Source organism: Carcharhinus amblyrhynchos, unplaced genomic scaffold, assembly GCF_965287045.1.
Source record: "Carcharhinus amblyrhynchos unplaced genomic scaffold, sCarAmb.v2.hapA scaffold_38, whole genome shotgun sequence".
Taxonomy (NCBI): Eukaryota; Metazoa; Chordata; class Chondrichthyes; order Carcharhiniformes; family Carcharhinidae; genus Carcharhinus; species Carcharhinus amblyrhynchos.
Window position 1 is genome coordinate 7,697,277 of NW_027649779.1, and position 21,960 is coordinate 7,719,236.

General features: G+C 41.3%; 5 non-coding genes across 5 annotated transcripts; 3 read left to right on the forward strand and 2 right to left on the reverse strand.

The window, feature by feature from the left end:
- Positions 1 to 12,174: 12,174 nt before the first annotated feature.
- Positions 12,175 to 12,248, reverse strand: trnav-aac (transfer RNA valine (anticodon AAC)). Its single transcript has one exon. It is a non-coding gene; the product is annotated as a tRNA-Val (tRNA).
- A 3,592-nt stretch (positions 12,249 to 15,840) lies between these two features.
- trnag-ccc (transfer RNA glycine (anticodon CCC)) lies at positions 15,841 to 15,911 on the forward strand. Its single transcript has one exon. It is a non-coding gene; the product is annotated as a tRNA-Gly (tRNA).
- Positions 15,912 to 16,347: 436 nt separating this feature from the next.
- Positions 16,348 to 16,421, forward strand: trnan-guu (transfer RNA asparagine (anticodon GUU)). Its single transcript has one exon. It is a non-coding gene; the product is annotated as a tRNA-Asn (tRNA).
- A 3,307-nt stretch (positions 16,422 to 19,728) lies between these two features.
- On the reverse strand, positions 19,729 to 19,801 carry trnak-cuu (transfer RNA lysine (anticodon CUU)). Its single transcript has one exon. It is a non-coding gene; the product is annotated as a tRNA-Lys (tRNA).
- Positions 19,802 to 20,845: 1,044 nt separating this feature from the next.
- Positions 20,846 to 20,918, forward strand: trnai-uau (transfer RNA isoleucine (anticodon UAU)). The gene has a single exon. It is a non-coding gene; the product is annotated as a tRNA-Ile (tRNA).
- The last annotated feature ends 1,042 nt before the right edge of the window (positions 20,919 to 21,960 follow it).

Here is a 21,960-nt window from a genome sequence, read left to right on the forward strand (position 1 = left end):
CCATTTTGTCCATTCAGCTTCACGCTAATCTATCCCACACTGTATTTGGCAGCAATCCAGGCTGCTGTCAAATGCTCAAAGTTATTGACAAGAAACATCTGGGGCTGTTTGTGCAGTAGATCAAAGATCAGTTTCCTCAGTGCTGACCGCTTGGCTACAAGCCAACTTAAAACCCTTCACGTTGCCAATGCGGACTATTTATATACAAATCTACCCAGCAACAGTATTGGAGGCACATTAATTTTTAAAAGTTGTAAATCTAGATGATGTTTCCCAGCTCTAAAGAAAGGAAAGTCACCCAGCTTCTTTGGCACCCCATTAATAACAAAGATGATCTTTTTTCTCCAACGCATCAAGATATTGCGATAGATGGGTGGATATAAAGAATTACAGGCAAACTGAGAGATGCCTCAGAGAGATGATACATGAACATGTATGTTTGTGTTTTATTTCCCTTATTTTTCCATGGAATGTTTGAGTTGGTAAAGACCAGCAGTTTTTCCTGTCCCAAATTCCCTTGGACTCCTTCTCTAGGCCACTTCTGAGAAAACATTCAGTCTTGGGCTAATGAATGGCAAATAACATTAATGCCACACAAGTGGCAGGTAATGACCATCTCCAATAAGGGAGATTCCAACGATTTCCCCTTGACATTAAGTAGCATTATTATCGCAGAATCCCTGACTACCAACATCCTGGGCATTAGAATTCATGAAAATCTGAACTGGAACAGGCATTTAAATCATGTGGCTGCAAGAGCAGGCCAGATGCCAGGAGTTCTGCTGTGAACAGCTGACTTCCTGAATTCCCAAACTCTATCCGTCATCTACAAGACAAAAGTGAGGAGTATGAACAAAGAACAAAGGACAATACCGCACATGAACCGGCCTCTGTTGCAACATAAACGATTGATTATTCTCTACTTGTCCGACTTGTGCCACTCAAAAATCTCAATACCATTCTGGAAAAAGTAGCTGTCTCGAAGAACACCCCACTCACCAGCTTTCCAAAGCCTGTCACCACATTCTCAAAGGAAATTAGGATACAACAACAAAAGTTGACTTCACCAGTGACGCCAAAATCTTATGAAATAAGGAGGCTAGGGGAGAGAAAAAAACAGAGGGCATGGGTTAAGGGTGAAAGGAGAAAAGTTTAAAGGGAATATTGGGGATGGGGGGGTTTCTTCACGCAGAGAGTGTTGGGAGTGTGGAATGAGCTGCCGGATAAAGTGGTAAATGCGGGGTCACATTTAACATTTGAGAAAAACTTGGACGGGTTCATGGATGAGAGGGGTGTGGAGGGATATGGTCCAAGTGCAGGTCAGTGGGACTAGGCAAAAAAATGGTTCGGCACAGACAAGAAGGGCCAAAAGGCCTGATTCTGAGCTGAAATTTTCTATGTTTGTTTTTCTAATTTTAAACGTATTATATTTCTGCCTATACTCAACTCGCCTCTGACTCTGTCTGTGTTACACTGGGCTCTGCCTGGATCACATTTCTATCTGAGGTGCTATCTAAAATTTATTTCCCTGCACTCGGCTCGATTTCAGGTATTCACATATGATGTAGCGGCCCTGTTAATATTATGATTTCTAAGTTATGATCACAATTATCTGTGTCTCTTCTAATCTGACAAGAGGCTGTATCTTAATTCTTACTGCCTCACAGCATTTCCTGCTGTATACTAAACTGGAAATACAGCCTCCATGTGTTACACATGGTTCTGCCACAGTTACTATGCTAGTAGTTCATTAGTCATGTCTAAGTCATTTCTAAGTTATGTCTAAGTTAACCCTGCACAAACAATGTGTTTGATTATTTAAGACTACGCCATATCTCAATTTTATTGCACTTCTCTTTGCTGCATTGTCCGAATCTCAGTGTGTATCAGTCTCGGTCCTGTATCAAAAATTATTACGAATAAAGTACGCTCTGCCTTAGTTTATATCAGTCAGTGTTCTGTATCAGTCGCTATCACGAACATTCTGGACTCTGTCTCACATTAAACATACCTCAATCTTGTACCAGTCATTATGACTCATGCACTTGGCTCCATCTCAGCTCATATAAATCTCGTTCCAGTATCATTAATTAGTCGGCAATGTCCCAGTTCACGACACAAGCACCTATATCAGTAAAACTGCAGAATACACTGTTTCAGTTTTCTTTTCCTTGACAATGTCATTTTTTTCAAAATGTTTCTTTCATGGGATGTGGGTGTCATTGGAATCTGGCATTTGACCGCCCCCACATGGCACTCGGCACTCACTCATTTCTATTTTGTTGGATCAGGCCCCTATTTATATTAAAATACAGTCTGACTCTGTTAATACTCTGCTAGATCAGAACTCAGTTTACATTGCACCAGACATTCTCTCTGGATACGTAATGTTTGATACTGACCCTGTATATATTTCAGTAGAATGTGTCAGTATTATTCGTGCACTTAAGTAAACCTCTATTTGAATTATGTCTGTATTAATACACCGTTCTTCGAGAAGAAGAGATAATAAGGTCCCTTGGTGCTGCCACATCGAATTTTTATCATTAGCTACACCCGAGGTTAGATGCAAAAGAAAATGTAGCAAGCATTTCAAGATCATGGAATGTTCAAGAGATCTTTTAGAATACATCTCACTGACGGATTCAAATTAATTTAATTGTATATTTTAGAAGCTTGTAACTCTGGCTGAGAGAATACTTTGGGCAGATATTGACTTTATCTGTGGAGTGAAGACGATGAACCATCGTGGAGAAACACGACACAGAACTAGACAGGAGAAAGACAGAGAAAGAGATGAAACACAAGAGATGTTCTGTGTTTTCTGTGTCATTTTATTTCGGGATCAGAGGGATTATTTCCTAACTTCGAAGATAGGCATCATCATGATGTTTTTCCTCACATAACTGATGAATAAATAATGTTGAAAAACAATCATTGCTGGAATCCGTTGATTGATTTGCATGGTTGTCTCTATTTCTGTGCTGTGTTGGTGGGGAAATATTTGTTGTGTTTTTGCCAGTCAACAATCTAATTTGAAATTTCTATTTTTGTATTTATTTACATAAATACCTCATTGTTTACAATGAAATGTTCATGACAGCAAAAACAGATAAACCGTCACTTATTGATCAGTTTCAACTCAAAATAGCGATTTATTTTAAGAATTTTAACAGTTGGTTCGAAATGAATAGAATCTTTTGAACATTCATAACACCAGCTGCATTTAATTAAAAGAAAATGATACATTTCATTTCAGAATTAGTTCCGAAAGTTCTGATGTCGCAATTAATGAAGCATCTGTGAACACAGATATTCTTCTGAATGTTAATCTGATTGAGGTTTTAATCTGTTTAAACTAGACAAGTTCAATTAAAAAAAAAGAGACCTGATGTCTCAATATTCCTGTCACAAATAGTGATTACACTCACACGACAGAAGAATAAAAAATCCAATATGGTTATCACTAAGAGATACAATTAATTTTGCTGCCTCACAGGGAAACGCGTTCGATTCCAACCCTGGGTGAATGTGAATGGTTTTCACATTCGACCCATATCCATGTGAATTCCCTCCGAGTGTTCCAGTTTCCTTACACACTGCAAGGATATGCAGGTTAGATGGATTGGCTTTGATAAATTGCCCCTTAGCGTCCAATGATGTGCAACGTAGAATCACGGAATCCCTACAGTGCAGAAGGAGGCCATTCTATTCATCAAGTCTGGACCAGCTATCCATCAGAGCATCCTTCACAAGGTGGATTGTCTATGTTAAATTTCCTATTAGTGTCCAGCGATGTGTAGGTTCGGGGGATTAGCCTGTGAATATGTATCGTTGTCGGGATAGGGTGAAGGCTGGGCCCAGGTAGGGTGCTCTGCTCGAGAGCTGCTGCAGACTTTTTGGACAGGATGGCCTCCATTCGAACTGTAGGGATTCTATGAGTTCATGCTGCTTTGATCAGGCAGAAGAATGAATATATCCGCAATAATCTCAGAACTTCCAAAAAATTACAACTTTCATTTTGGTGGAACTTGCATTTATAGAACATTTTACCCGACCTCATGCCGACTCAACGTTCTTACAGCTCACTTTGCTGAATTTAGTCACTGCTATAATGTTCGAAATACAGTAAGTAATGGACGCTTAACTTGCTCTAACAAACCGAGGTATGATAAATGACCATCACTTTGCGATTTTATTTGAAAAATGAGGATTTGTGTCGGATATTGGGCATAACAGCTTTGCTCTTTGTAGTTATATCATGAGATTTTGCATCCTGGCATCGATCTTGAATGTGAATCTGCTTCTCTCTCTGCTGATGCCCATTGAGCTGCTAAGTAGCGTTTTTATTGTTTAGATTTCTGGAACCTGCAGCACTTTGCGCTGTTTTTATTGATCCTCTGGATGTGAGCATCACCGACAAAGCCAACATTAATTATCCCTGCTGAAAAGGCGGTTGTGAACCACCTTGGTAAAACTTGCCCTCGAGATCATTTTATTGTTTGAATCTCCATAAAAGCTTTGATAAAACTGGGTGCCTTGCTCGGTAAGTTCAGTGGTGGTGAAGGGTCATTTTCCTCACAGTGGAACTGGACTCTATCTGGGACAGACAGGGTAAAGATGGGAATCTTTGGCTCTCGTGTTATTTCCAAAGAACGGTGTTGTTTGAAGTATAAAAGTAAATTACTGTGTATTCTGGAATTGAAACCAACAGAAAAAAAAAATGCTGGAAAATCTCAGCAGGCCTGGTAATGTCTCTAAGGAGAAAAAAGAGCTGACGTTTCCAGTCCAGATGACCTTTTGACAAAGCGTTGATGAAGGGACATTGCACTCGAAAGGTCAGCTCTTCTCTCTCCTTACAGACGCTACCAGACTTGCTGAGATTTTCCAGAGTTTTCTCTTTACGTTTTTTTACGTGTCTTTGGGAGGAGTGAATTGATTCTGAATCCCTGGGACGAAGGAATTGTAGGTTGATCCAAGGCTGTTGTATGGAAGAAGACCCTATAAATATTGTCCAGGGACCTGTGGGAACCAGGCCAAGCTTTTCTTGAAAGCTTGGGATGAAACTTGTAGCGTTCTCTTGTCCAAAAGAGATTGAAGAACATAATTAACGCATGTCACGTTGCACTGTAAATGGACACTAAATGGTAACTGAGCATGGCCATTCCAACAACCCTGTACATCTTTGGAATGTAGAGGGAAAGCGGTAAACCTGGGGGAAACCCACGCACACACTGGGTGATTTTTCAAACACCATACAGTTACACAAGGCCGAAATGGAACCTGTGTCCGTAACAGTGTGAAGTTCCAGTGCTAACCACTGTGTAAATAATTCTTACTAACTTGAAAAACGATATGAGTAGCATATTCAGCATTTACTTGCACATTCTATGTCTCAGTCAATGCCTAAATGTAATGATTTGCCCGGGGCGCCCTTGAATGTGATGTACAGCTAACCATTCCGCTGCCAGTGCAATGCATCTTTCAAATGACTCACTGAACTTCTCTCCTATCTTTCTCTGCCTCAGACTGCACCTAAATCAGATAAATTTTATTCTCTCCCTCAGTCTCCATTAAATCACTTACACGGGTTCCCAGGAAACGGATCTGGCCAGTCGTTGAAAAAAGAAATTATTTATTTTTGGTTACGACACCTTTTGACTAAAAAGATGAAGCACAAAAGTCTCATCAGTGGAAAATTCAGTGTCGGAACCAAACCAGTTCATCCGCTTAAACCCCTCTCCTCGACTTCTGTTACACAGCACCGAACACACTTAAATTTCCCATTTTAAAACACCTCAGCGGGATTCTCTCAGTGATAATCTTCAGTCCATTTTCCCTTCAATTAATCTATTTAAACCTCCTAATATGATCATTTTGTTGATTCCTTAAAATGGGAATGGAGGTGAATGTAATGCTGAGACCGGCAGCAATCTGTGTGACTGTTCTTGATGATTTCAGAGTGAGTTCACCCTCACAGGCAGGAAGACTGTTCACAGTGATAACATCAAACTGGCCCCGGTTGTTTCATTCTCAGGTAACACAACTTCCTGTTTCTCTGCTGCCGGTTCCAAACCGCACATCTCACTTCTGAGCAGAAAATAAATCCAGAGACCACAACCTGGTGAGAACATCTGTCAGCGCGGCTTATATCCGCCCACAGAGTCAGGGCAGAGTCACACAGATCACATTACGGTATCATTTACAAATGATTCTATTGCGATCTGTTCAGAGGTTCCATTCCCGGACATTATCGGAATGGTCAGTGGATCAGTCACTGAACTCCCCCGGATTCCGTGAAGGGAGGGAATGATAGCTGTTATCTTTCCTTGTTTGATCATTTTCTGTCCATCTGTTATTTATTTTTGTTCCTCAGCTTTTATCTGTCAGCACTCTGTTCTTCTTTCTCCCAAATTTCCTTTTGTCTCTCTCCATTTCCTTGTCAATCATTTGAACACTTTAATTCGAGTTCAAAATGGTGAAGTTGTGAGTGGGGTAATTAAAGAGAGAATATTTCTACTCGAAGGACGGTCGGTAACCAATGGGGAAAGATTTATTTTATTGAACAGGGCGACAGAATTTTAATTGTTCACCTTGACACAACAGTTGTCATGAAATGGAATAAAGAGCTTGAAAGGCTGATGGAATCAGATTTCACAGTAACTTTGGAAAATTAATGAGATATATCTTTCATAGAGTTAAAATTTGAAGGATTTTTCGAGAATAGGTCCATTTTAATGGCCTAGTATCATTGTCCAAGCATCGATTCTGTACCCCTCCCCCCACCACCCCCCCCGCACCCCCGACCTTCATTGAGCCTGAATAAAATGCAACATTCATACAGCTTTTATCTTGTGCTACTCTTATCTTGTGACAGCACTTGTGTTTGTGTGTGTTTGTGTGTGTGCGTGGGGGAGGAGTGCTGGGGGGTGGGGAGGGTGGGGGCGGGGAGGTGGACTGTTCCGAAATTCAATTATTCAATTCTACATACAAGCCCCCCCCCCCCTTTGAACAAATTAGCATTGGATCGACCTTGTTTAGGAAAAGCACAACAGTCCTTAACATTTATTGCACTGTTCTTTTTGCCTCCGATGATGTTTTTATATTTAGTTTTTTCAGTCTTCACGTGTCCTAATTTTGACTGTAACTGCAGGACTATTTGTAAGAATGAGAGGGACCAGATTATTCACAATTATTCACCATTATTGCCTCAGATAACAGGAAAATATGGAGTCTCCCATGACTGACTGCCCCCCTCCCCACCTTGGGAATAACAGCTCTTAGTCAGGTGGAGTCAGTCACTCCTGCGGCTGCCATAGGGTTTCCAATCCGTGTTTGCCAAACAAATCCCTGCGTCACTCGTCATGACAACGACACCCGGGCTCAGGCCCAAGAAATAATTGCTTTTTTGTATCAGGTCCCAGTCTGATTCCGGGCCCAGCTGTCTCTGTTAGTGCTACACTGAAGCCAGTCATTCAAATTATAATGTTCTAATTCCCTGTGACTATTTTTTGGAAAGCGTTACCCAATTAGTTGTGAATTAGAACCTGAATCTGATTTCCTTCATTGGACACCTGTCGATTATTATTGAACAAATTACTTTTTCCAGAATTATCAAACGCACAAGAAATGTTTATTTAAATATGATATCATGCTCTGTCTCTCTAGAGATCCCATACATTGCTTTACATGACTCTCTTGGTCAGTTTATGTCATCATTGTGCAAGAATATCTGTCTATATTAGATTCGATTCTGTCTCTGTTGTTACTGCAGAATTTTTAATCATTTATAGGATGTGGGGAGCACTGACACCTGTTGCCCTTCTCTAATTGCCCCTGACAAAGTTGTGATGAGTTGCTATCTTGAATCGCTGCAGTCCATGTTCACCAGGCAACATCACTGTTTATATCACATAAGGTCTGGCCACCCTTATGATACACCTGATCCTGATTCATCGTATTACCGAGATTGTATAACCCATACACAGTAGAAAATATTTGGGATAGTTACCATGGAATTGATGAAGATAACGGTCAAATAAAAATATTGAACCTTCTCAGGAGAGCAGCAGATGTTTCAATCCTTAGCATTAATAGGAATAAGAAGTCTGAGAATTAGAGGTATAATTATGTCCTGTCGGCTATATATCCAGGGTCATTTTCACCATCATTTTCACAAATCAGCACGCAATTGAGTCCTATATCAGGAACTTCAGTGAGACATTGAGAAGATCAATTTTCATAATCTCCTCGTCTTTCAAGATGCGATTTATTCATTTTCCAACAGATCCCTAAAGACAGATAAGTCAACGCCGGGAACAAAATAGTGAGGCTGAAATCATTTTGTATGCAAGAGCGCACAACCGAATGGTTGTCAATAAATACTTACAACTTAAATGACCTTCAGTTGAAACACATGAACTGTTTGCTGTTTTCATGTATTTATGGAAGGCAGTGATGGGCTGAAGGTTATCACTGGGAAAACTGAAGGGGAATTGCTAAAAGAGATCATTTCTCTGAAGGGGGTTATTAGAAAATACAATATATAAAATACACAAGCACACAAATGTCTATGATATTTCTTAGACATAGAACCGTAGAATTCCTACAGTTCAGAAGAAAGGCCATCTGGCCCACCGAGTCTGCGTCCTACCCCAGGTCCTCCCCTCTGCCCTATCCCCGTTAGCCCCACACATTTACCATGGCTAATCTACATACTCCTAAGGGAAAATAACGGGCAATTTTGCGTGGCCAATCCAACTAATGCTATCTGTTGTAATATAAACGAGGGATGGGTTTTGTGCAGTAATACAGAGATAGAGCCGAATGCAGCAGGTATCGATACAGCAACTGTACTAATAAGAATACAGACTGGGCCCAGTTCAGTCATTACTGAGAGAGTGTGCACAGCATATTACTAACCAGCGTGGTGTTTTCTCATCTAAATAGAGACATGACATACTTAGTTTTGACAAAGACAAGGTCTATTCTAATATAAGCAGAGTCAATGTGCGCTGTAATTTAAACTGAGACTGGTTCCAGCGTATCAGCGCTAACAGAAAATAGGGACATGATCGAGTGTGATATAAACAGAGATGTGACCCAGTGGAATAAAAAGTGAGGCAATGCAGAATAAAGCAATAATTGAGAAAGGATAATGTGTAAAATGAGCAGAGGTATGGTTTGGCACATTGAAAAAGGAGAGAGCAGCTGGCGCAATAGAACTGTCTCCCAATGTAATTTTGTCAGATTCTGGTCATTGTATAATATAAACTGAGACAAAGCCGATGCAGTAATTTCAAACCAAACCTTTAGATTGATATAAACTTTGACAGGGGCAATTGCAGAAATAAATAAATCATGAAACAGAATAATAATTAGAGACAGAATATTATTCGGTATAAACAGGGAGGTGGACTAGTGCAGCAGTGATTGAGATATTGTCAATGTTTCTTTATATGTGGCAGGTTTCAGCAATGTAATAACTGAGACGGAGCCTCGTGTAATGCAAACAGTAACATATCCTGGTACATTATCAGGAGAGAGAGGGTCCAGTGAAGTGACAACGGAGATATAGAGTTTCATGCCATTAGACGAGGATTAATTCCGTGCTGTCATAACTGCCAGAATGAACGGTGTAATGTCAAATGAGGCTTGGTGCAGTGCAGTAACAACTGGGATTTTGTTGAGTACAAAATTAGCTGAGAATTATTATCATATAATCAGAAAAATGATTTAGTGTCATATAAACGGGGTCACGTTTAGGATGGACAGAGACTGAGTCTATTACAGAAATAACTGAGATGATCATCTGTATCGTGTCGTGCCAAAAAGCACAGTTTCACTGCCACCTCCTGGACGTGCTTTGCTATTGCAGGTGTTGTGAAACGCTGATTTCAGTTGCTGTTTCTTATTCTTTGATGGGCTGTATACCCAGCTGGTAAGGCCAACATATATTGGCAATCGCTAATACACTGAATTAACTGGTTTTCTAGACCATCATAGAAGGCACGTAATCGCCAAACACGTTTGCGCCTGCAGTCACCTCTGGACCAAACTGGGGAATGATGGAAGGTTTCCTTTTCTGCAGGGCATGAGGTAATCTGATATATTTCTTGCCATGGCCGCAATTACAGAAACGAACTTTAAATTCAAAATTGTAATTGCATTTTAAAACCTTTTGTAAGGGGATTTGAGTATATACATTGAGAAATTTGCCTACTTCGGAATTACTCTCCCAGAAATATTGCCACTATCTCCCTTTCAACATTGCTAAAGTACGTACAGCAGAGAAGAAGGCATTTTGAAGCTTCACGTATGTTTTGGCCCTGAAAGGGGCAATTCATCCAATAACACTCTGTACCCCACAGTCTAGCATTTTGTTCATTTTCAGACCATATGCAATTCCATTTTGAAACCATTAATTGGCTCTGCCTGCACCACACTCTCAAACAGCACATTCCAGATCTGGATCACTCACTGCCTGACAATGTTTTTGGTGATGTCTCCATGTTTCTTCCACCAATTTACTTCAACCCGCGCCCTCTGTGTCAAGATGCTTCTGCCATTGAATAAGACTGTGGTGCAGCACAGTATCACATGACTTTTGAACGTCCATTTAGAGAAATATCCTCACAAACAATCTATGTCACACAGCATAAAACTCAAACAAGTTATTTAAACTGGATTTGACCTGAACAAATACACTCGGGCTGAATTGGTCAAGAAACACATAATTGGGATGATTCCTGCAGTGATGAAGAGAGTGAAGATATAAATGCTAAATGTGCTGACATACAAAGATAGATCGGAAATGTTGGCATTAGCGAGGGCATTGGGCATATCTCGAATATTGTGCACACTACTTGCCTCCTTTTCTTAAGAAAGATGTTAATGCGTTAGAAAAAGTTCAGAGGAGTTTCATTGAACTATTGCCAGATATGAGCGGGTTATCCTATGAGGAAAGGATGGTGATGTCAGGTTTGTGCCCACAAGAATTCAGAAGAGTAAGAGGCAAATTGACTGAAACCTTCAAAACTTTAAGAGGTGCTAACAGTGTGGATGTTGAGTGGAAGTTTCCTGTTGTCCAGTCTTGTGCCTGTATTGGATGTGTCTCTGAGTGCAGATATCTCGGGTCTTGGTTCTGCGTCTGTTTCCAATGCTGTGCTGTCCACGGGAGAGCGCTCTCTGATCACGTACCGAACATCGTGGCCTCCTTTTGCACAACGTGTCAATTTGCCGATATGAAAATGGGCGGAGAATAAAAATCCCATCGAATTACATTGCACCTTCCCGGTTCTTTGATTCAACCTTTAACTTCAATACATTTATTTGACACGAAATGCCCTCATTCTGGACTGAATATCTTTGAAATAGACAGCATTGAATTGCAAGCATGACTAACCGACAAAAGAAAGCGAATCACTGGGAAATACACATCCCATGGTACTTATTTTGAAATTGACCACAGTCAGTTTCAAACAAAAGCAAATAACTTTCAAGGGATATTGATCATCACCGAATTGAAAACATAACTGACCAACAAAACGAATCAAATCTCCGGGTAATACACATCACAATTTTCAGATTGGCTGTCGTCAGCTTTTACACAAAGTCAACTAGATTTAAATGGAGGGGAATCAAGAACTATCTGTTGTTCACACTTGAGCTTTTTTCACTATGGGTGTGAAACATTCAGGCGCATAAAATCCGGCCCTTGACAGGAAAGTCCAGTAGATCCGCACTGAGCATCGATTCCCTCATCTGTCTGAGTGGCTTTTCCTGTTTCTTAGTGATGAAAAGCCATTAAAAAGATTATTCTGTGAAATGTCCGCCATTTCCACAAGTTCACTTACAGTATCACTTGTATCTGTCTTTTTGAGCACACAGTACTATCAGATATTTCAGATGGTGATTAATCATATGAGTCTGCACCTAGAAACCCATTAAATTCTGTTGGAGACTGAACAGGATGGGAATAAATGCTCGGTGTCAAAATCGAACTTTCCTGTCAGTGCGTCAAAAAGGAGTTTATCATTTTCCAGCAGACATTTGAGAGTGATATCAGAGCAATGAAAACATGCCTTTAACATCGAGGTTCGGATAATGTTGAACAACAAACTGAAATCAAGGAATGCTCCATTGCAGACATCAGAAAGCTAAAATTTGACTGAATGTTTTTGCCCGGTTTCGAACCGGGGTACTTTTCGCGTGTTAGGCGAACGTGATAACCACTACACTACAGAAACAGCTAGAAATTTTATACAGCAAATCTGCCTGTCTGCAATGTTCAACTGCGCTGTGTTGCTGCAGGTTCCGATGGTTCGACTGAGAGCCCATGTCACTGAATTCAGGAAGATAACCGTTACTTTCAATCTGATTGTACAACTTATCCCGAACATCAAAACTTAAAAGTGTCAGTGTCGAAAATATCGAAAGGAGCAATGATTTCTGCTAATTCATTAATGCGTCATTTCCATCTTCCTTCGAATAATCTCAATCCATTATACTCAGTAATAAAAGCAAATTACTGCGGATGCTGGAATCGGAAACGAAAAGGGAAAATTCTGGCAAGTCTCACAAAGACTGGCAGCAACTATAAGGAGTGAAAGGGGCTGACATTTCGAGTCCAGATGACACCTTGTCAACGCTGATTGTACAATTGTACTCTGTATATGTTTCAATATTTAGTTTCAGAGCACTCTGGGGAAATTCCCCTCCTGCACATGCGCCCAGGCAGTTACCTTTCAATCTTTTAATATGTTGAATCTTGATGACTATTATTCACATCCTCACCCGTCAGACTTTCGGTTCCTTCTCCATTCGGGAACATTTTTTTTATTGCGTCTGTTTTTCAATCACACCCGCGCGGTGCTCTCTGGGAAAATACTACAGCACATGCGCAGTTCCGCCACATGCCTCTTTATAAAAATATGAATATTATTTAATTTTAATTCCGCTCCGGGCGGGATTTCCGGGTGGGAATTTCTCTCACTTTCTACATTTCTGAACTGTCGCTTTTTCCTCGACGGGGGGAGGGGCTGATGGTGACGTCACGGCAATATGGCGGCTGGCCCCGCCTCTCTACATGACCCGGATGTTCCGCCAACGAGCAGCGGCCGGGCAGGAGTGGGCAAGAAGTGATACTGAGAGGAGCAGCGTCCGGTCGAGTTACTGCGACCTCTGGTGGTCAGGAGGGGAAATAGCAGCAGCTCAGTCTCTGCCCAAAGGCTTCCCCAGTTCAGCTGCTCAGAGACACCGGGAACCTCTTCAACTGGAAAGTTCAGCTTCTCACATTCACCCCCTGTGTTCAGTCATTGTTTAGTAGGCAGCCTCTGTAGTGAAATCAGAAACAACTTGTTCACATTAAAGGGGATGGGAATCTGGACCATTCTGCTTAAAAGGCTCTGCTTGCCTTGAAATTTCAATTGAAATGTTCAATATGAGAATTTATAGATACAAGTCATATTGTATGTGGAACGCTCATGATGCCACAATAAGATCAGTACTGACATCTCATAGGGTTGTGTGAGTGGAGAAGATATCAGAGATGGAGTGGTTAAATATAGAGCTACAGGGTTTGAAACTCAGTTTTGGGAAAAGAAAAATGACAGTACAAAGAGCAAAGAACATTACAGCCCAGGAACATGCCCTTCGGCCCTTCAAACATTCCATGAACATCTCCTTTAAACCTTGCCCCTCACACCCTAAAGCATGCCTCCATCGGCCGGGGCATTTTGTTGCTGAACATTATCTGAATCTCGATGTTACACCCATAGTACCTTCGCTCTGGCCTCGGCCTCAAATGCTTTGTGTCAAATAAGAAATGATAAATTGTTTGATGCATTGCCAGGAAAGAAACTTCCTATTTTGACACCTGCACATATCAGCAAGCCATCCAGTCTACAAGACAATTTAATAGGTTTAGGTACAGACTAACATAGTTCATCAACATCTGAAACCTACTAGGGTGAGGGAAGTCTGTATGATTTCAGTTTGGTGCTGAATATTATCAGAAGCTCGCTGTTACAGTCATATTATCTTTGCACTGACCTCAGCTTCAAAAGCTTTCTCCAAAATCATACATGCTGAATTTTATGAAAAAAATGATAAAATAGTGTAAATTCTCGAAGACATGTTGAATTTTGTCCAAAATGTATTTGAGGTTAGCATTTATTTAATATCCTAATCTTATTAAATGATTTTTCAACCGAAAAAAAAACCTTAAAATAGTCGGTTGCTGTTCATTAGCAATTTCCTAACATTACTTTCCCCAGAGAAGATGAAAATATGCTTGCCAGCATTTGTCTGAATAAGTACGAAACGATTACATACTTTTTTCATCGAAAGTAACAAGGAATTTGTGAACACCTTTTAAAACTTTGCACTGAGTCAACCAGGAATCTTTTGATCCGTAGTCAGACGCGTTATCCATTGTGCCACTGGCCCACATGTGACTGTGGGATAGTTGTTACATATTAGCTCGACGTATCGAAAGTTTCAGGCAGAAACTGTCAAAATGTTTGCGATTACTTGTGAGGAAAAGGTCCATTATTGAGATTGTCTTTATTCATTTCCTATCATCCCGAATTGCCCTTGAATTGAGTAACAGCAGTTGAGCGGGCTGGCAAATTCTCCTCTCGATGAGGACTTGGTGATAAATTTAAATGAAAAACCCTTCAGCCAATCGGTGATCTGTATTTGCAAATTAAAACAAGGTTTCACCGAAATTTGAACTCGGATCGCTAGATGCAGAGTGCTCACCATTACACCACGGATCCCAACACGAGGGACCAACCTGAAAATCGTGGATCAATACTTGTGCCAATTTGAACAGCAGGGAGAAATATCAGTCCCGTTGTACAATTATTCATATTTATATTTCCCTTGCTGGTTCCTCCTGTAAAAATGAGTAGGCTACTTTCCACTGCATTAAATTTCACTGTAACTGACCACATTCAAACACCAATGTTTGCATCGAACTCACATAAACCTTACTGCAGTAAATCCACTGAACAACATCAGCTTATAACAGCTCTGCTTTCATCACACTGGAAGCCAATGTGAAAAATATAAACAATTTCAAATCTTAACAGACAGGAAGGAGTGTGTGACTGCGGACAATTGGCGCTGTGCACATTCCTGTAACCAGTATCTGGGAGAATCAGGCAGATGGGATCCTGGTGGTCTCGTGGTTGGGATTCATTGCTTTCAGATGTCGCAGACTGGCCTCGATATAGGAAGATTTAATGCATTTTTAACGTAAGAGTAAAAATCTTTGGGGTTTTCCTTTATCCGACTTGCCAAGGACTTCTCGTGCCCCCTACTAGCTCTCCTAAGCCCTATTCTTTAACTCATTCCGAGCTAACTTGTAACCCTATATAGGTGCCATCAAGTGTTGAAAGTGGAAGTTTGCCCTGGTGTCGCACTGGGTACCAGCTTTGAAGAAATGTAGCAACTTAAAGCTTTTGCAGAATGGCATGATGCGTATTGTAGTGATATGAGTTGAGTGGAAGAGACAGTGTGCAAATGATTTGAACAAGTTTTAAGCGTGTTTAGACTGATGTGGTGAAAGCAGAGGCGTATTTAGGAGAATGAGGCGGTGTGAGAGGGGGACTGTTGCAGAGTGCTTGTGTTTTGGAGGAAGGTTGAAAGTTTGAGATGCGGCTGTGAATGAAAGGAAGGTGTTGAACAGCATGAGAGGCTTGTGCGATGTTGCGTGTGAGATTTGAGTGAGAGCATTTGTGTGCATTTGGGGAATGAAAGGACAAAGTAAGAAAACTGTAACTGCTGCTTAGTATGAAGGAAGAGAGAGCATGCGGGGATATAGTGCCAAGAGCAGCATTGGTGGTTCAGTGGTAGAATTCTCGCTTCCCACGCGGGAGGCCCGGGTTCGATTCCCGGCCAATGCAAAGCTTCTTCTTTCTCCGTTCACTCTGCATATTGAAGCGAATCTCCTGCCAAAATTTGGGGGAAAACAAGGGAAATATTAACTCTTGGAATTAAATCCTGAGGGAAATGGATCACAATATTCGGAAGGAGGTGCAGTTGTGAATGGTGTTATTGATGATTGAGTGGAAAGTATTGGATCTTTGGGCTACTGGTGGTCAGTTCCCTTCCCTGCCCTCCCGTTGAATTCCTGCCTGTGATAAGAGACATGGATTCATTTTACCTGCCCGTTCATAGGAGAAACACACTACAGCAGTGCTGCTGGATCAACGGGACTAAAGAGACTTGTATAGAATTGTAAACAGTGCGGTCATGCTGCAGTTCTGGAACAGGTTTTCAGAAATAGAATTGTGGTCATTCACACACTAGTTTAAAATATATTTAACTGCTGCTGTTTCAGTCTCTGTGGCGCAATTGGTCAGCGCGTTCGGCTGTTAACCGAAAGGTTGGTGGTTCAAGACCACCCAGGGACGGTTTTTTGCTATTTTTCTCACTATCAGCATTCACGGGTAAACAATTGCCTGCTTCAACTCATTGAAAAGTTTGGAACTACGAGAGAAAATTTGGTATTGTACAAGCTGAGACATTGTATATACCTCTGATTCTGTGTGTGCCCTTGCATCTTTCGAGTTACGAGGATATCTATATATCTGCGCCTGAATCTTGGTGTATCTGAATCGAGTGTGCCCCTATATCTATATGTGTCCCTGAATCTGTGTATGCCCCCCTGTTTCTCTGTAGGCTCCAATACCTGTGTGTGTGTGTGTGTGTGTGTGTGTGTGTGTGTGTGTGTGTGTGTGTGTGTGTGTGTGTGTGTGTGTGTGTGCCTCCCTGTAAATGTCTGATTCGTTGTGCCTTTTTAAAGACTAAACCGTGAAAATGTCTGACAAACGAATTGCAGAGGGCAGCAATGTTTACCCACTAAGATTCTGAATTTGATTACCGTCTGAAAACTGCTTCGAATGTACAATTTGAAGTTTCAAATAATCCCAACTTCAATCTCCAGACATTATCTCCCAATGGGAAATGAAGAACACGATTTATCTGCGGTGCCTGGTTATAAAAAGGGCGAATACGCCAGCCGAAAGCCTTCTATAAACTCCAATCTCGGACAATATCGTTCAATATTCATATTTCAGTAACCGGTTCGCAGACTCACAAGCACCAGCGCCTGCAGTTACAGTGGTCCGCCAGCAGATGGTGGTGTTGTATCACTTTAATCACGAAGTTCGTGCAGCAGGTTTGAGGAATAATTATTTCCCTGTTTCCATGGAAAGGGAACAATTAGTTATGCAATGGCGTTAATATCTCTGTGAGTAACATTCACAGGGAAATCTGGCCAAGGATAGCGAATTTAATACTTGCCTTCCGGCTAGTGAACATGTCGATTACAAGTTAATTATCGTGTAACCTTGCATTTTAGTGATTTAAAGATTTGTCTATTCTCTCATCCAGACATTATCAAATAATATTTCATTATAATTGGACACATATCTACTTTTCGCTGGATTTTCTTTTCCTTGGCGCTCATTTTGTTTTCCTTCGTCCGTTTAGAAATCCAGCCGAACCCTGCCTCTATATTGCGTTCTGTGTATATTTAAAATGTAGTTGCTTGTTATAATGTTTAATTCAGCACAATTCGAGCTCTAACTCACTCTGATCTATAACACACACTGTAAATTGCATGAGAGTCTCAAAATGTCTAACTGTGCACTGATTTGAGTTATTAGCTCATTGTACCAATCTCACTGTCGAATGCTGACACGGGATTTTATTAAGTGTAATCGCAGACAATCCAATTTTCTGTTCCGAGCTGCAATCTGAATCTGAAAGTAATTCAATGGGAGTTTGGGGCTAGTATTTCTTGGACATTATCATCTCAGTATCCATCATAATTTCCCATGCCCTCCGCACCGCCCCCCCTTCACTCCACGCCCCCAACGCCTCCCCCCCCCCTCCACCTCCACCCTCCACAAACTCCACACCCCCACCCCCGGCCGCTTCCCAACACCATTTATTAATCTCGATTCCACGTCTTCAGTTCACCATTATTAGTTTTAATAGTGACATTTATCAATGAGTTGGAGCGATGGAGGGTGAGAGGGCGGGGCTAAATACGCGGGGGTTCAGTGAGGTTTCAGAACTGGTGGAGTCACCAACTCCCACCCACTTTGACACGGTGCTACTCCATTCTGGAACGGGATTGATGATAAACTGTCAGCTAAACAGAACATTATACTCACCATGTAATCAGTTTCTGGAGGTGAATGTATTTGAAAGCAAAGGAAGGGAATATCATTTGCTGCAGATGATAGACTGACTGTGTGACTATATCTGTAGTGACAGTGACCTGGGATGAAGCAATGGAGACGGTAATGATGATCAATGAGATACAAATCTCAGATATCACAGCAGAACTGTGAAAAGCTCATGTTGTTCAGCAGATTTCCCACAAGAAGCTATAGAAGAGGCAGAGGCTGCGAATGATCTTTGAATGTGGTAAACTACAGTGAAATGTAGTGGAGTAGAATGTATTATTATTCATTTTAACAGGATGAAGCAGCTAGGGGAATGTAAACATAAATTGCCGGGATTGGGCCAATGGGTTTATTTTGTTTCTCCAGGTAGTTCAAACTGACACAATGATCGCTCCTGTTTTCCATCAGGAAGGAATTTCAGCCACTCCTAAATCTTGTGCTGGTCGGCAGCGATAAAATCTACATTCCCTGACGGGGAATCGCACCCGGTCCGCGGTGGTGAGAGCGCCGAATCCTAACCACTAGACCACCAGGGAAGGTACGACCTGCAGCCTTAATCTGACCGTTACATTGCAGCGTTTTTCAAATTCTCCAGAACGGCTTGTCGAGGGAAAAAAAAAATTGTTTTGATAGAACAGGAATGACTCCTTCAGCCAACAGCAAATTACTGCAGATGCTGGAACTTAAAAAAAAACTTAAAATGCTGGAAAATCTCACCAGGCATGACGGCATCTCTGGAGAGAGAATGTAAGGCAATGTAATTGAGTCTAAACTGCCCTCTGAAATGGCCCAACAACACAGTTAGTTCAGTGGGAAATAGGGATGGACAACAAATACTGACAATGAAATCTATATTGTGTTAGCAGCATTTTATGAAATAATTAATAATTTTCATTTTGTTTCATTTCATGTCAGACAGGGTGACATATTCGGGGCACTTATTATTTAAAACCTGAGCCCTTTAACTATTGAGACAGTTATGGTTCAGTCACAGAAAAGTGATCCACTGTGATCCAAAGGAAGGAATTGTAGTTGCTGGAAATCCCACCTCAAAACGGAAAATGTTGGAAGATTCATCAGTTTCAACAGCTTCTGTGGAGGGAAAGAGAGGGAATGATACAGGTTGCTGATCTTTGACCCTAACTGGAAGAAATTGATGCTTTAATGGTTTACAAACAAGTACAGCGTCAAGGAAAATAGAGAGAGAGAGGAGGAAAGAACAAATAGTCTTTAGATAGGATGGAAGGCTGGAGTGATTGAATTACAATGGAGATGATTGTTGTTTCCACTGACACAATCTCGCAGATCTGGGTTTAAAACTCATAATAAATGAGAACAAAATCTCTCGCTGAGTTCAGCGCTAAACTCACCGCCTTCCAGTGATCTGGAGGCAGTTTTCATTCACAGCTGTGAGATGAACAAGGTAGAAAGGAGAGAAGGACTCAGTTTGAGCCGTGACACTTCTGGGGGAACAGAGATCTGGAATTCACCCAGGAATGAGGCAAAGTCTAAAATGTGTTAACGCCCAACGTGGGGCTCGAACCCACGACCCTGCGATTAAGAGTCTCATGCTCTACCGACTGAGCTAGCCGGGCACATATCCTACAGTCCTTTCCTTAACCTGAAATGCATGGAGAAAATATGGCTTTTCCATTTGGTGTCTCAGTTTGTTCAGATTTCAGTTTACAATGAATCATAAGAACATAAGAAATAGGAGCAGGAGTAGGCCATCTAGCCCCTTGAGCCTGCCCCGCAATTCAATAAGATCATGGCTGATCTGAAGTGGATCAGTTCCACTTTCCCGCTTTCTCCCCATAACCCTTAATCCCCTTGCCTACCAAAAACCTATCTACCCGTGACTTAAATATATTTAGCGAGGTAGCCTCCACCACTTCAACGGGCAGAGAATTCCAGAGATTCACCACCCTTTGAGTGAAGAAGTTCCTCCTCAACTCCGTTCTAAACTGCACCCCCCCCCCTTATTTTGAGGCTATGCCCTCTAGTCCTGCTGTCCTTTCTGAGACAGAATCCCCAAAGTTTCTATCCATCCCTCTCAATCATCAATTACATCATTCACATCTTTCTATTCTGAGCTTCACCTTTCCCAAACATTCCAAACTCCTCTTACATCATTCACCTTCTTTTTTTCGTTCGTAATAATTTAGCCAGGGGAGGGGCCGGGGGAAAAACCTTCTCAAGATTTTCATGTCACACTGTTTCCCAGTTTCAGATGTTTCAATAAGATCATCTCTGATTATTCTAAACTCCAGAGCGAACAGACTCATCCCACTGAATCTCTCCTCTCAGGAGAAACACAGAAATCAATCGCCCCACAGCGTCTGTGAAGGGAACAACATCTAAATCTTCCGGCTGGATGAACTGGCATCGGAGCTGGAGAAGACAGAGATGTAACACTAACGATAAACTCTGAAGAACATACATGTCAGATACACAACATACATGTCAGATACACACACAGCACACATGTCAAATCATGTCACTTTCAAGTTGCGTCTTTTAATTTCCTGCTCTCCACCTCAGGCATTTCCTCTTTCATCAAAAATCCCCCACCTCAAACCCCATCCTGCTCCTCAATCCACTGATAATGTTACAAGTACCGCAATAAGATGGTATCCTTTGGCTCCGTAGCTCAGTGGTTAGAGCACTGGTCTTATAAACCAGGAGTCGCGAGTTCAATTCTCGCTGGAGCCTCCTCACAACTTCAGCTAATATAAACTGTAGGGAAAAGCAGTGGACTTGTATCATAACTGAAATGAGGCAGTAATACTCCAGATTTTAAGAAAGTTCACCGTTCGAAAAAGTGAGAGGAGGACAAACGGAAGAGAGGGCTTGGATCTCTCTTAACGCCCCAACTGCGATGGACCTTCAGAAGGTTATAGGTTTCAGAGGAGATCACCAAGGTACGAGGGCCAGCGCATCCTTTGAAATAATTCTCATGGAAATATGAACAACGTTGAGTTAGGTCCATTATGTGAGATTAAAAGTGATAATCTGTGACAGGTGAATGACAGAGTTCAGGAAATTTCAGCCACTCCCACTCAAAATTGGATTTGCGTTTCATAACGCCACCTAATGTACAAATACACGTGTTAAATATACATCTACAATCTCAAGTCACGACCTCCCATGGGAAAGAGAAATAGAGTTCCTGCACAGTGACTGCTGATAAAGCGGCAAACTGACCAGCCGAGCTCCTGTTGGAAACTTCAATCCCAGACAATTTTGTCCAATATCCACACTTGAGCAAATGGTTCCCAAGTGCAGGCATCGAGCGACTGAATGCTGACACATGAGACCAGCGCTGTGAGTCACCAGCAGATGGTGAAACTGTATCGCTATAATCATGTTTGCAGTGAAAAAGGTTTTCAGAGTTTTTTTTTTAAGGGTAGGAAAAAGTGAATAAAAAGTCGTTTACATATTTTCCAGTAACTTACGGCGTGGAATGGTTATGAATAGAATACTTACTTTGTTATTCCTGCTAATAAAGATGTCTGTTTTCGGCTAATCATTCCATTACATTCTATTTTATTATTTTAAATACTTGTTCAGAATTCATTAAAAAAAAAACATAACTGAAGATAAATCTATTTTTGTCCGAATTTTTCAACAATTATTTACTTTTCAGACCCTTCACAAACAAAGACCAACCTTGCTTATATTCTGTTCTATGGGGAAGATTTGCAACCACCTTTGCCAAATAATCCATTCATCCATGAATCTCTCCTCCAATCTG